This window comes from Megascapheus bottae, chromosome 37 (assembly GCF_031878675.1).
Source record: "Megascapheus bottae isolate mThoBot1 chromosome 37, mThoBot2.hap1, whole genome shotgun sequence".
Taxonomy (NCBI): Eukaryota; Metazoa; Chordata; class Mammalia; order Rodentia; family Geomyidae; genus Megascapheus; species Megascapheus bottae.
The window spans coordinates 4,181,765-4,195,217 of NC_143545.1; the positions used below are offsets into that span (position 1 = coordinate 4,181,765).

The window sequence follows — 13,453 nt, forward strand, 5'->3', positions numbered from 1 at the left end:
TGCTTGATGAAGTTTGGAGCTCCGGGATTGGGTGTGTAAATATTTAGGATCGTTATGTCTTCCTGGAGGAAAGATCCCTTTAGTAGTATGTAGTCACCTTCTTTGTCTTTTCTTACTAATTTTGGTTTGAAGTCTATTGTATCTGATATGAGGATGGCAACTCCAGCCTGTTTATGGGGGCCGTTAGCTTGATAGAGTTTATTCCAACCTCTCACTTTCAAAAGATGCTTGTTTTTTTGGGTAAGATGTGTCTCTTGAAGACAGCAGAATGATGGCTCTTGCTTTTTGATCCAACTAGACAGCCTATGCCGTTTAATTGGAGAGTTAAGTCCATTGATATTGAGAGTTAGGATTGAGAGATATTTATTGGTTCCTACCATTTTTAAAAGCTTTTATTTGGGCCTGTGTCTTGACAGTTCTTGTGGTCCTTAGATGGTATGCTGTTTAGGTGCCATTTCTTTCCCTATATTGCATTTATTTTGATTTTCTATGTATAGAACATCTTTCAGAATTCTCTGTAGTGTTGGTTTTGTTCCGACATATTGTTGCAGCTTTTCCCTGGAATGGAATGTTTTTATTGTTTCCTCACTTATGAATGAGAGCTTAGCTGGGTACAGTATTCTTGGTTGGTAGTTATTTGAGTTAAGGGCATGACATATATGCTTCCAGTCACTTCTTGCTTGCATGGTCTATGCTTGTTGGGGCCTAGCCTCCATCCCTGAAGCCTGATTCTGGCTCAGCTGCAATTAAAGGGCTTTGTCTAGGCATTCGGTCCTTTGCATACCTCTCTTAAGGCATCTCTGTGTACGTGACTCGATTGAACCCCCCGCAGTTTCGCGGGTCTGGCAGCAGCTCAAGTCTCGCGCGCTTTCCTGCACCTGTCCTGCCCACTACCTGAAAGCCCCACCCAGACCCTTAGTGGTAGCACAGAGGCCCTCTTCCTATTGGCTAGCTTCCCAGTGCCCACCTTCTCCTACCCTAACAGTATATAACTAATTGTCTGACGCAATAAAGGAGGAGAGCATCAGAGAGCATCAGAGATCAGCAGAGATCAGCAGAGAGATCTGATGTGCTTTCATGGTTAACACTGCTTCTGACGCAGCGTGGTTTTTTCTTCCCCGGTGATTGGGGGAGGGCTGGGTCTTCGACACTTACCATCTCGCTCGGCTCCCGGGGGACTACAGGTTGGCCCTGTGTGTCCCTCCCCGTTCCCGTGTTGCTGCCCCGGAGAGGAGAGGAGCAACACTATGCTGAGTAATCTGGGGTGATTCTGATTGGTTTTCCTTTATAGGTTACTGAACCTTTTTCCCTGGCCGCCTTTAGGATCCTTCTTTTGGTTTCTATTGATCCAGTTCGGATTACGATGTGGCGGTGGGATGTTCTTTTCTGGTCAGGTCTGTTTGGGGTTCTAAAAGCTTCTTGTATCTGGATGGGCCTGCCCTTCTGGATATTTGGGAAATTCTCTGAGATGATTCCCTGAAGTATATTTCCAATACCATTGACCTCTTTCTCCACGCCCTCCTCAATACCAATTAGCCTTAAATTAGGCTTCCTAATTGTATCTTGGACCTCCTGAAGCGCTCTCTCATTTTTCCTAGATTTGGATTGACTCATTTTCTGTTCTTTCTCTATAATAACTAAATTATCTTCAGCCCCGGAAATTCTCTCCTCTGCATTGTCTAACCTGCTATCAAAGCTATCTACTTTATTTTTCATCTCCTTTGCTACTAATTGCTCATTTTTGATTCCTTGCATCTCTTCTTTTAGATCATGTATGGATTTCTTTAGCTCCTTGATTTCCATTTGAATGCTTAGCTCAGTAGCTTTATTTTCTTTGAACATTTGCTGGAGTTCGGTCACCTTTTTATTTGTGGATTCTATGATTTCATCCATCTTTCTTTGAAAAACCTTTATTATGGCCTCCTTTATGGCTTCTTCTTTTTCACTTATCACCTTGTTTATGGTTTCCTCTTGTTCAGCTATGGCTTCCTCCCTTATCTCTTTCTTTATATTTTCACATTTTTCATTAATGATGTTTATCAATTGCATTTGTACAGCACTTGGAAGACTCTCCTCTAGGTTTGCCAGTGACTGTTCCATTGGCTGTTTACATTGGGTGGGAGGGGTGGGGGATGTTGTTTCTTGATTTGACATTTTTCTTGAGTTTCTTGTTCTGCCCATTTGAAAATGGGAGCAAGATTAATACTAAACACGATTATAGTTTTTCAGATATAACCAACCTAGACCTCTGTAGCTGGCAGACTCTAGACGTTCACAACTTTTGATTGGTGTTATCACTCTTTCTTTTTGTGCAGTTACCGACCAGTCTAATAATCCACTGATAAGCGATTTATACCCAAAACAATAAGCCTCTCAATCCAATCTCTATTGTCTTTAAGTCCCTCTGAGCCTAGAGAATAATTAAACACCTGGATATACAGTGTTGCTCAACAGCCATCAAGTGTAGATCCATGCAGTATAAGGGTTGAAAGATGAACAGACGTCCAGAGATAGAAAAATAGAATGAGAGAGGTCAGGGGGTAAGTAGGTAGCGTATTTGAGTACAAAGTTTGGAAAGTATTAGAATAAAACTTACGTGTTGCTGCACGACTAGCTCTTAGCCTCACCAGTGGCCTCACAGTGGACCATGGTATGGGTCTGCGAGCTTCCGTCTGAGCGCGGTTGGCGGACGTTTTCCTGTGCTGCTTCCAGGGGCGGCCCCAAGCCAAGGGTCTGGGGATTGAGAGTTTCAGGGGCTCTCAGCAGGACCAGCAGGAGACCCCTCTGTTCCCAGGGGCGGGGCCCAGCTGGGGACGTGGGCTCCAAGGACGGAGCCGCGCCTTTATGGTTCTCAGAAGGGGAGCTTGGCTGCTGGTCGGCCCTTCAGATCCCTGCTGTGTTTCCACTGCTTTGACAGAGTCTGTGACTGTGGGGTGCCCCTCGGTGGTGTCTTGCTCAGGATTCCCAGCTGGAGGATGCCCCGCTCAAGAATTGAGGGGGGCGCAGATGCTGGCTCCTATTTACCCGCACCCCCTACCCACTGTTGTAAGGCAGGGTCTCAACGCCCTCCACTCTCCAGATCCAGTGGCCTGGGAGAGGAGCCTGGTGGGCAGGTGGGAGCTGGGACAGCTCCGCCTCCCCTGGTGGGGTGCTGAGCCTTACGGTCCGCCCGCTTGTCAGTCTCCAGTCAGAGGGCTGGGGGTTGAGCCCTTTGGGCGGGTGGGAGTTGGGACAGCCCCGCCTCCCTTGGTGGGGTGCTGGGTCTTATGGGTAGCCCGCCTGTCAATCTCCAGTCAATGGCCTGAGGGAGGGGGCTGTTGAGGGAAGGGACAGGATTCTAAATTCCTTGCCCCCCTGCTCCCGCCAGTCTTTCTCGGGTGGGGTGTTGGGGTCTGAGTTAAGTTCTATTGTTTGGCACCTGCTCCGCTTTCCCGATGTGTTTGGGGACACGCTGTATTACTCACGCCTCTGCGTCCGTCTGCGGGTGCTCCACGGTGGTGGGGAGTCTTTCACTCCCCTCGGGTCTCCGCCGCCACCTGTGTTCTGCGTCTGGGTTCCGCTGCTTGCTGTTCTGGTTCCGCGTCTGGGTTCCGCTGCTTCCGCCGTTCGCTGGCCTGGTTCTGTGCTGGTTTCTGCAGCCGTTGGGCTCCCAGCCTGGCGCCCTCCACTGCCGCCGCTTTTCGCGGATTAGAGCCGGTGCCCGCCGCCCGCTTTCCCCGCGTGGATCCGGCACCCGCTCAAGCGGCTTTTCGCGGCTTGGTCCGCCGCCAGCTGCCGCTTTCCGCGGCTTTCCGTGGCTTTCTCTGCTTGGATCTGGCAGCGAGAGGTGGGGGAGGGGTCCTCGCGTTCCGAGTTCTTTGAGAAAGTTGGATGTGAGCTTTATCTGGATTTCTTTTCCGGTTTGAGTCCTTCTCCGTTGCTTTTTGAGTTTGTTGTTGTGGATTTCTTTAGGTAGTTGGCTCGTGGGACTCCCTGGTTCTCTCTTTTTGTCAGAGAAAGCTAGGCATCGTCCCTATTGTCTCGGCGCCATCTTCCTTCTCCTCCCTTTATTTATTATTAATTCACCATGTCTACCTATGAGTACAAGGCATCACTTCTGTGTGTGTGTGTGTGTGTGTGTGTTGGTCCTGGGGCTTGAACTCAGGGCCTGGACACTGTCCCTGAGCTTTTGTGGTGCTCTACCACCTGAGCCACACCTCCACTTCTGCCTTGTTGCTGGTTTGTTGGAGATAAGAAGTTTATGGATTTCTGCCCTGCGCTGGCTTGGAACCCTGATCCTCAAATCTCAGCCTCCTGATTAGCTGGGATGGCAGAGTGAGTTGCCAGCTCCTGTCATGGCACTTCAATGAGTCTTGATCGTTTTCATCTTTTCCACTCTTCTCCCTCATTCCAATTCTTCATCTAACAATGAACTAATCCTTCTGAGTCACACTAGACCAAATAAATTACAGCACAAAGCTTCACACAGATTTCCTAATTTGCTGTCCACCACTGGACATGGAAATTAAGTGAGGTCATGAGTTCAAGCCCCAGGACTGGCATTAAAAAAAGAAAAAAAAAGAATTGGAGTCATAGAATGACAATCTAAATCTACCTTTTTAATAGAGTAAAAGAGCTAACACATCTCCAAGAATGGACAGAAGGGGGAATGTGTATCTGATTTAAAGCCTGCATTTGGGGGTGTGCCTTACCCAGCTTGGCCTCTGCACATTATGGGGCAGCTGTGGAAGTTTCTGGACATACCAGGACCTGAACACCCTCCCGGCTCTGAAAAGAATCTCCATTACGAGCCCCCAAAACCCCTTTCCTGGGTAGGAAGTTGCAAAGAGTAAGCTCTTTCCCATTTCTCCCTATTTTCCTAAAACAAATCTTCACTAAAACGTTCACTTGGTGCTGTGTGTATGGTGGGTCTGTGTGTGTGACTCTTGTACTATTTCCATCATGAATTTTATTCCTCCCCACTTGACCATCATATGCCAAAGGTGCAAGCATCTCCGTATCTATGTATTCTGTATGTATCTGTGTCTGCACATATGTATATACGCATGCATGTGTGTATCGTTTTGTATCTGTACAATTATATATGTCATGTCTGTATCTCATCTACCTTTGTCTACATCTATGCATTTATGGATGCATATTTCTACCTATCTATCTTGAGAAACACCACAGAAGGCAGAATTAACACTTGGAGAAGTAAGGGAATTCTTACGTGTGTTACCACACTGGGTTTTAGGGGATGAATAGAATAAAAACAGCTGGGCGCTGGTGGCTCACATCTGTCATCCCAGTGAAAGACCCCAGGTCAAACCATAGTGCTGTCATCTTAAAGTTTAACTCATGCTTTTGCTAACTAAGGAACTATGGCCAGTTGGCCATAGATTAAGGGAGCCAGCAAGCAACTTGTTCACTCACACCTCAAATCAGTGATGCTGTGAGGTGCGGGGGAGAAGCTGACAGTCAGGGTTTACACAGTCTATTCAAAGGCAAATGTCACAGATTCACACTCATCAAGTGGTCGGATGAGATAAGATGGGGATTGGGGAGCTTCCCAGGCTGGTGGAAACCAACGGGAAGTTCTCAGACGCCGGGTCCCATTCAACTGTCAGAGAGTAGTTTTATGGTTTGGGAACTAATGCTATACAATGCTATACGTGCAGTCTAATTTTGACACCAAATAGGTTGGTTCCTGGAGCTTGTGGACATCTGTGTGAACAATGGCTGACTAGGGCTCAGAAGTTCCTGTTTGTGCAGCCTCTGGGTCCTTGGAGATTTTTATTCTGCTTACTGATGGAGAATAATTTTGGGTCTGGGGGTAGTTATTTTTCATCTCTATACCCTGGGCAGCTTAATGGACAACAAGACGGTTGCTGCTTCAGAATGAGGGCACTTTTTAATACTTTGTAAGCACGCCTTACTAATGCCCGTACCTCATAATTGGGCAGGAACTTGTGTAAAACCCGACCCTGCCCCTTCCCCATGGTAGTAGTTTTTACAAGGTTAGCCCATGTCCTGCTTGTTCTGTTATCTGTAACGTCCTGTTTGCTATGCTATCTGTAATCAACAACTAGCCGGCAGTAGCACCATCCAGGCCTTGAAAAGAGCTAATTCTATAACAGGACAAGGGTCATTTTCCCCAGGACCGCGGGCCCATTGGAATGTGCTACTCAGCGTGAAGATCCTACTAGCCCATATTGTTAAGGAGCAGACTTCTGTGCCTGACCAAGCTGTTTCTGGCCTCTGTACAAATTGTTTAAACCCCGCCATGTAACTCTTTCTCTGGGAGGTTACTTGGAAGACCCCCTCCTCCTCCTCCTTGAGGCCTGGGATTAGGGCAAAGGGCAACTGCCCATGGCCTGTTATCTAAATCCTGCAGCTAACCAGCATCCTGGGCCTTGAAAAGAACAAACAACATGTGCTAACTCAGATAAGGGTCTCTTCCCCATACAAAGGACATATTTCCCACCGGGCCCTGTCTGAGCAATTATTGGTCAAAATGTATAACTTGTTTCACAAGGATTGGCTGCCTGCGTGCAGACCTTGCTGTAATACTTTAAACTTATTGGCTGTAAAAGCGCGGACTCTGTTGTAACAGACTGTAGAACTGTATAAAAAGTCACTCCCAAGACAGATCGGGGCTCTCAGCCACTGACCCGAACCTCATGGATCTCGAGGTCACGTGTACCTGAGAAGCCCTAGCATATGCCCGAATAAAATCCTCTTGCCTATTGCATCCAGTGGTCCGTGTGTGCGTCCTTGGGTGCAGGTCTCCGCGGGTCTTTCACCAGCTACTCAGGAGGCTGAGATCTGAGGATCAGGGTTTAAAGCCAACCCAGGGGGGGGAAAAGTGTCTGTAAGGCCCTTAACTCCTATGAACCACCAGAAAGCTGGAAGTGGTGCTATGGCTCCAGTGCTAACAGTCCTTGAGTGAGAAGCTCAGAGACAGCGCCCAGACCCTGAATTCAAGCCCTAGGGCTGGCACATCACCACTAATACAATTAAAAGTCTATTCCTGAGACAAGGCTGGCTTGGGGATGGCTCCAGTGGTATTTAGGCCATGAGATGGGTGACAGGTCACACATGGGGCTCCATCATTCCTGGATGTGAACACTTCTAATTCCCTGTCCTGTGACCCTAGGTTGACCAGACACTGAGAAGGTTCTACACTCACAAATACACCCTCCTGCTCACTCGCTGATGGATCCAGAGAGTTTGATTCAAGGGTGACCCTGGCTGTTTGGTATGACTGTAAAGGTACAATTTGTTTTGGTACTCGTGGGAATTTCCACATGATGCAAGATTATACTTACAATGACAATGAAATCATACAATAAAATAGAAAGGACAAGCTGGCTAGGACTGTCCCTTTGGCATAGGACGCACAGTCAGTTTGTGAGAAATAAAACCCATGCTGGAAATATAACACGAGTCACACTGATTAAAATAAAACATCCTGGAGCCGAGAGCTGGCGGCTCACACTGTCATCCTAGCTGCTCAAGACGCTGAGATCTGATGACTGAGGTTTGAAAGTCTGTGAGACTCTTGTCTCCAGTGAACAGCAAAAGCCACAAGTCCTGAGCAAAAGAATCTCTGGCACAAGCTGGGTGCAGTGACTCAGGCCTGCAATCCCAGCTACCTAGGAGGCTGACATCAGAGGTTCAAGGGTCAAAGGCAGCTGGGGCACAAAAGAAGGAGGACGAGGCTGGCTGGACGAGGCCGGGTGGACGAGGCCCAGAGGACGAGGCTGGGCTCCAGGCTGACGAGGACGTCCAGGCCGCTCTCGGCCGGGCCCCCGCGGGCCCCAGGCCGGCCTGGCCAGCCCGGTCCTCCGGGGACGTCAGCGCGGCGCCTGGGGCTCCGTCCTGCAGCCCGGCCGCTCTGGGACGCCGCCCCTCCCCGCCCCCCCCCCCCACCCGCCTCAGGACTCCATTCCAGAACCTGCTTCACCCCGAGAGAACCCCGACCACCAGCCCAGCGTCCACACTCACCGCGGAGCGAGCGCCCTTCCTGCAGCCCCTGCGGGGTCATCAGGTCGGGGCCGGGGCTGAGCTGAGGGGCGGCGCGCCGAGGACGCCATGGCTGTGCGCGGGAGGAATCCACTTCCTCTTCCGGTCCTCGTGGGGAGCGAGAGCCCGCCCCGGAGGAAGGCCCGCCCACTTCCGCCAGGGTGGGCGGGGCCATGCAAACAGAATCCAATCAGAGGGGGGCATGGGCGGTGCCTGACCAGCGCTTCACCAATCAGAACAATCAAAACATCTCTCCTGGAGAGCCACGCCGGGGACCGGATCCCAGCCGAGCCCGCGAGCAGACGCCGAGTTTCTCCCTGGGGAGGCGGAGGGGACCCCGACCACCCGGGGAGGCGCCACCCGGGAGGCCCCGTCCTCCCTGCTTCCCACCACGGCCTCCTCACCTTCAAACAACACCAGCGCACTCCCTTCACTTTTGCTGACCAGCTCCTCCCTCCCTTCTCCTCCTCCCCTACTCAGCCCTCCTCCTCCTCCTCCCCCTCTCCTCCTTCCTCCATACCCTCCTCCCCTTCTCCTCCTCCCCATTCCCCTCCTCCTCCCCTCCTTCCTGTCCTCCTCCTCCTCTCCTCCCCACTCCCTTCCTCCATCCCCTCCTCCCTCTCTCCTCCTCTCCATTCCCCTCCTCCTCCCCTCCTTCCTCCTCCTCCCCACTCCCTTCCTCCATACCCTCCTCCCTCTCTCCTCCTCTCCATTCCCGTCCTCCTCCCCTCCTTCCTCCTCCTCCTCCTCTCCACTCCCTTCCTCCATACCCTCCTCCCTCTCTCCTCCTCTCCATTCCCCTCCTCCTCCCCTCCTTCTTCCTCCTCCTCTCCTCCTCACTCCCTTCCTCCATACCCTCCTCCCTCTCTCCTCCTCCCCATTCCCCTCCTCCTCCTCTCCTCCCCACTCCCTCCTCCATCCCCTCCTCCCTCTCTCCTCCTCCCCACTCCCCTTCTCCTCCCCTCCTTCCTGTCCTCCTCCGCCTCTCCTCCCCACTCCCTTCCTCCATACCCTCCTCCCTCTCTCCTCCTCCCCATTCCCCTCCTTCCTGTCCTCCTCCTCCTCTCCTCCCCACTCCCCCCTCCCTCCTCCATCCCCTCCTCCCTCTCTCCTCCTCCCCATTCCCCTCCTCCTCCCCTCCTTCCCGTCCTCCTCCTCTCCTCCCCACTCCCTTCCTCCATCCCCTCCCCTCCTCCCCATTCCCCTCCTCTCCTCCCCATTCCCCTCCTCTCCTCGTCACTCCCTCCACTCATTCCTCCATCCCCCTCCCTCTCCCCTTTTCCCCCTCCCCCCTTTCCTTACCCTCACCATTTACTTTCCCCTCCTCTTGTCTTCCCTTCCTCCACTCTTCCTCCCCCTCCGCCTCTCTCCCTCCTATGTTATTTTATTGTATTTTATTGTGGTTTTGGTCCTGAGAGGTGAACCCTGGGCCTGGGCGCTGTCCTGAGCTTTTTCTCTCCAGGCTGGTGCTCTACCTCTTGAACCACAGCTCCACTGCGCCTTGGGTTTCCAGCTGTGACTACAGGAGGGTGCAGTAAGGCCAGCAGGTGTGGGTGAAGTTCGTGGGACGCCTTCAGCCCTGCATAAAGGTCAGAAAGAAGAGTCTCCCTGTCATTTCCCTTTCTTCAGCTTTAAAACGTCCACCCCTCCTCTTTATGAGGTCTTTCATTTTTTTCGGTTTTTATCCCCCACACACAAACACTTTATTAGTTTCTGTACAACAGACAATAACATCAGTCTTTTAAAAACAGATTCTCAGTTCACTTCAGGCCAAATGGATCTGAGGAACACAGATGAAAATTAAATATTTAAATTAGTTAAAAGGCACTATGTAAGATATCACCTAATACCTACAACCACTGTGGCAACAAGCTGAAAGATTAAACTACAGCAAATTAATGTGAACATTAACAGTTATACAGCAGGAAGCAAGTTTGTACTGCAGGAGACTATAGTACAATGACCAGTTGGGCCCAACATGATATTTGGCCAGGAAAAGGTCAAGATAGCTAAATGTAAAGCCAAATGGAAAGGAATAGGTACAAAGGAGTATCCAAGCTACACATAGTCAAGCAGATGATGATGATGATGATGATGATGATGATGATGATGATGATCAGGCTTCTTCCTCCCAAAACACATTTGCTACCCTCCATCCCCTCTTCAAGATCCTGCCTAACAACTGCTTAAGCTGAACTACTTGCTCCTGCCTTACAGGGTGCTCAGCTACCAGGACTAGGTTTGAGGTTGTTCAGACCTGCTTTATTGTAGTATTATAGGCCTTGGAGAATTTGTCTCACATAGGCTGGCTTTGTTGCAAGTTACTTGGAACAAAGGGGGGAAAAACCCAAAGCGTTCACAAGCAAAGGAGTCTAAACTTTATCAATCACATTTAAACTGCTTTGCAGAATATGCACAAAGGTCTGCAAATCTTACAGCAGCTGAGCTCTAGTTCATGCTGAAGGGGTCATAAAATGAGCCAGGAAGCCAGGATGTCGCAGGTAGAAAATCCCAGCAGTTCATCTCAATTTGTCTTTCCCCAGGTTAGGATCCACCAACTCTAATATAACATGTGGGACATAGAAAGCTACACTGGAGCAAGCTAGGCCTTCTGCTAAATTTATCAAATACTAAGAGAAACCAAGGGAGAAGAAGGGGTGGGGGCTAACATTTTTTAAAAAGCCTCAGAAGTTATTCTATTATAAAGGGACATGGCAGGATAGGTAAGAAACAGATTCTCCATTGTGAGTTCTTCCGATGGCTTGTGCGAGGATCATGGAGATGTCGATCACCTGTATTTTGGAGCAATGCTTCATCTTGTCCTCCTGAGGTATAGTGTTGGTGACTACAACTGCTTCAAAGCAGGCATTGTTGATGCGAGAAATGGCTGGGCCAGAAAAAGATCCCATGAGTCAAGATTGCATAAGCTCTGGTGGCTCCAGCTGAGAGAAGTTTGTCAGCTGCATGGCAGATGGTGCCACAAGTGTCAGCCATGTCATCCACAAGGATCCTTGACATCTCCTACGAGCACCATGCGGTCCACCTCATTGGCCTTCTTCCGCTCCTTGTGAATCAAGGCAAAGTCCACGTTTAAATGGTCTGCAATGGAAGTCACTCTGTTGGCTCCACCAGCATCAGGTGAAACAATAGTACAATTCCTCATTCAGAGATGTTCTCCCTAATCCACTTCAGGACTGCAGGCTCTGCATACAAATTGTCCACAGGGATATCAGAAAAGCCCTAAACCCGAGAAGCATGTAGATCCATGGTGATGATGGGATCTGCACCAGCTACAGACAGCATATTTGCAACCAGCTTGGCTGAGATTGGAGCCCGGCTCTTATCCTTCTTATCCTACCGGGCATAAGGGAAGCATGGGATGACTGCAGTACCCCGACTGGCTGAAGCAATCATGCCCGCACTAATCATGTTCAAAAGCTCCATTAGATTGTCATTAATTCCACCACAACCACTCTGAACAATGTGGACATCTTCTCCACGTACCCTTTCACCAATTTCCACACAGGTCTCCGGATGGCTGAATTTCTTAGTCACCACCCTGCCTAGCTCCAGGCCCAGGCAGTCTGCAATTTTCTGAGCTAAGTCTTGATGGGAGCTACCGCTGAAGACTTTGATATTCGGCATCTTGGACAGCTTTCCTAGCTCTTCTCTAAGAGGTCACGGGTGCTGCAAAGAGGAGAAGCTAGGTCGGCGCAGAGACTTAATATTAACAACCTCGCGGTGCTATTCCGCCATCTTTCCTGTTTTTTTTTTTTAAATTTAAAGAGAGGTAGGTGTGTGTGTGTGTGTGTGTGTGTGTGTGTGTGTGTGTGTGTGTGTGTTCATTGAGTGGATTCTTGCTTGCTGGTTCCAGGCTGTTAGGGTCTTGCATTTTTTTTTATTAAAGAATTTATTAATGAGGGGCGGGGAGTTTGGCCTAGTGGTTAAAGTGCTTGCCTAGCATACACAAAGACCCGGGTTCGATTCCTTGGTACCACATAAATAGGAAAAAGCGGAAATGGTGCTGAGGCTCAAGTGGTAGAGCTCTAGCCTTGAGAAAGTCCAAGGACAGTGCTCAGGCCCTGAGATCAAGCCCAGGACTGGCAATAAATAAATAAATAAATAACATTTAAAAAAAAGAATTTATTAATGATTTTTATGTCATTTTTTAAATGATAAGTTTAACAAGCAAGTATTCAAGGAGGGGATCTCTTTTTACCATCACTGGGACTTAGTATTTAGAACTTAATCAAAATTAGGCTAAGGGTTTGTATGTCAGAAACAGGGTCTTGCATTTTTCACCACCTCCTCCCCCGCCACCCCCTCCCTGCTTGTGATTGTGCTCTCTCTCCCCCGTCCTTCCCTCCCTCCCCAGAGTCTCTAAAACAGCCCATTTACTGGTAGAAGAGAGCAACTTGTGGAGGCGAAAACCAAAGCAGCGGGGAGGTGGCTGTACTTGGACTTGTTTCTGGAGGTATGTGTGTACGTATGTATGCATGTATGTATGTATGCATGCATGTATGTATGTATGTATGCATGTATGCATGTATGTATGTATGTATGTAGTTGAACGTGGCTGTACTCTGTGGGTTTTTCTTTCTCACCAAACACTTTCCTTTCCTAAACCTTCGTAGTAGTAGTGGGATCCGGACACTAGATGGCATCTGTCTCCAGGACAGGTCCTTCCTTTGGACCTATGTGGGTCGGGCCTGCCTGCCTGCCTGCCTGCCTGTAGGTTCCATGTCCACCCATCCTGCATCGAGTTCCCAAACCTTTTCCTTTGGGGGTGGGTGGGGTCCATTTCAAGTAGTAGATACTTGTGCACATGTGTGGCCAGTATGTTCAAGCTCTGTCAGGTGGGGATTTTGATGGGAAGGGGAAAGATAAAAAAAAAATCCATGATGAGAAAGTAAAGGTTGCTCCTCCTTGTAACATCTCTTTATCTTCCACCCCCCCGCCAGGGACCGCTGGATAGACTACAGGACCAGGGAGAGATGCCTAAAACACTCAGCACTGAGCAGAAGCCAGACAGACAGGAATCCGATCCAGTGCACCGTTGGTGTGTGTGGAGGTTTTGCTGAGCCAGGGATGGAAGGCGAGATTTGGGGGAAGAAACGAGCCTCCTGCTTCTTCCTAAACTCCCCTCGGCCTCTGCCTCCTGCCCCTGCCCTTACCCTTGCCCCTTCCTCCTCCCTAGCTCCCTCCCTCCCCCTGCCCCCACCGCAACCTCACAGCCCTTCCTTCCTCCCCTAGAAATAAAATAATAGGACCCATCTGCTTGAATCACACTGTCTTTTGCTTGTGTTTGTATTCCACTCCCAAGATGAAAGGGGGTGATGCCCGATTCTCCCTATGCTGGGCCGGAGAGAGAAGGTTCTTTCTTGGGGGTCAGGGTGTGGGGTGGGTGGGTGGGTCGGCGGGCAGATGGACAGACAAATGGACGATG

At 49.8% G+C, this 13,453-nt stretch overlaps 1 pseudogene; it reads right to left on the minus strand.

Annotated features, from left to right (window-relative positions):
* Positions 1 to 10,621: 10,621 nt before the first annotated feature.
* LOC150042094 (ribose-phosphate pyrophosphokinase 1 pseudogene) lies at positions 10,622 to 11,685 on the minus strand (annotated as a pseudogene).
* Between the last annotated feature and the right edge of the window lie 1,768 nt (positions 11,686 to 13,453).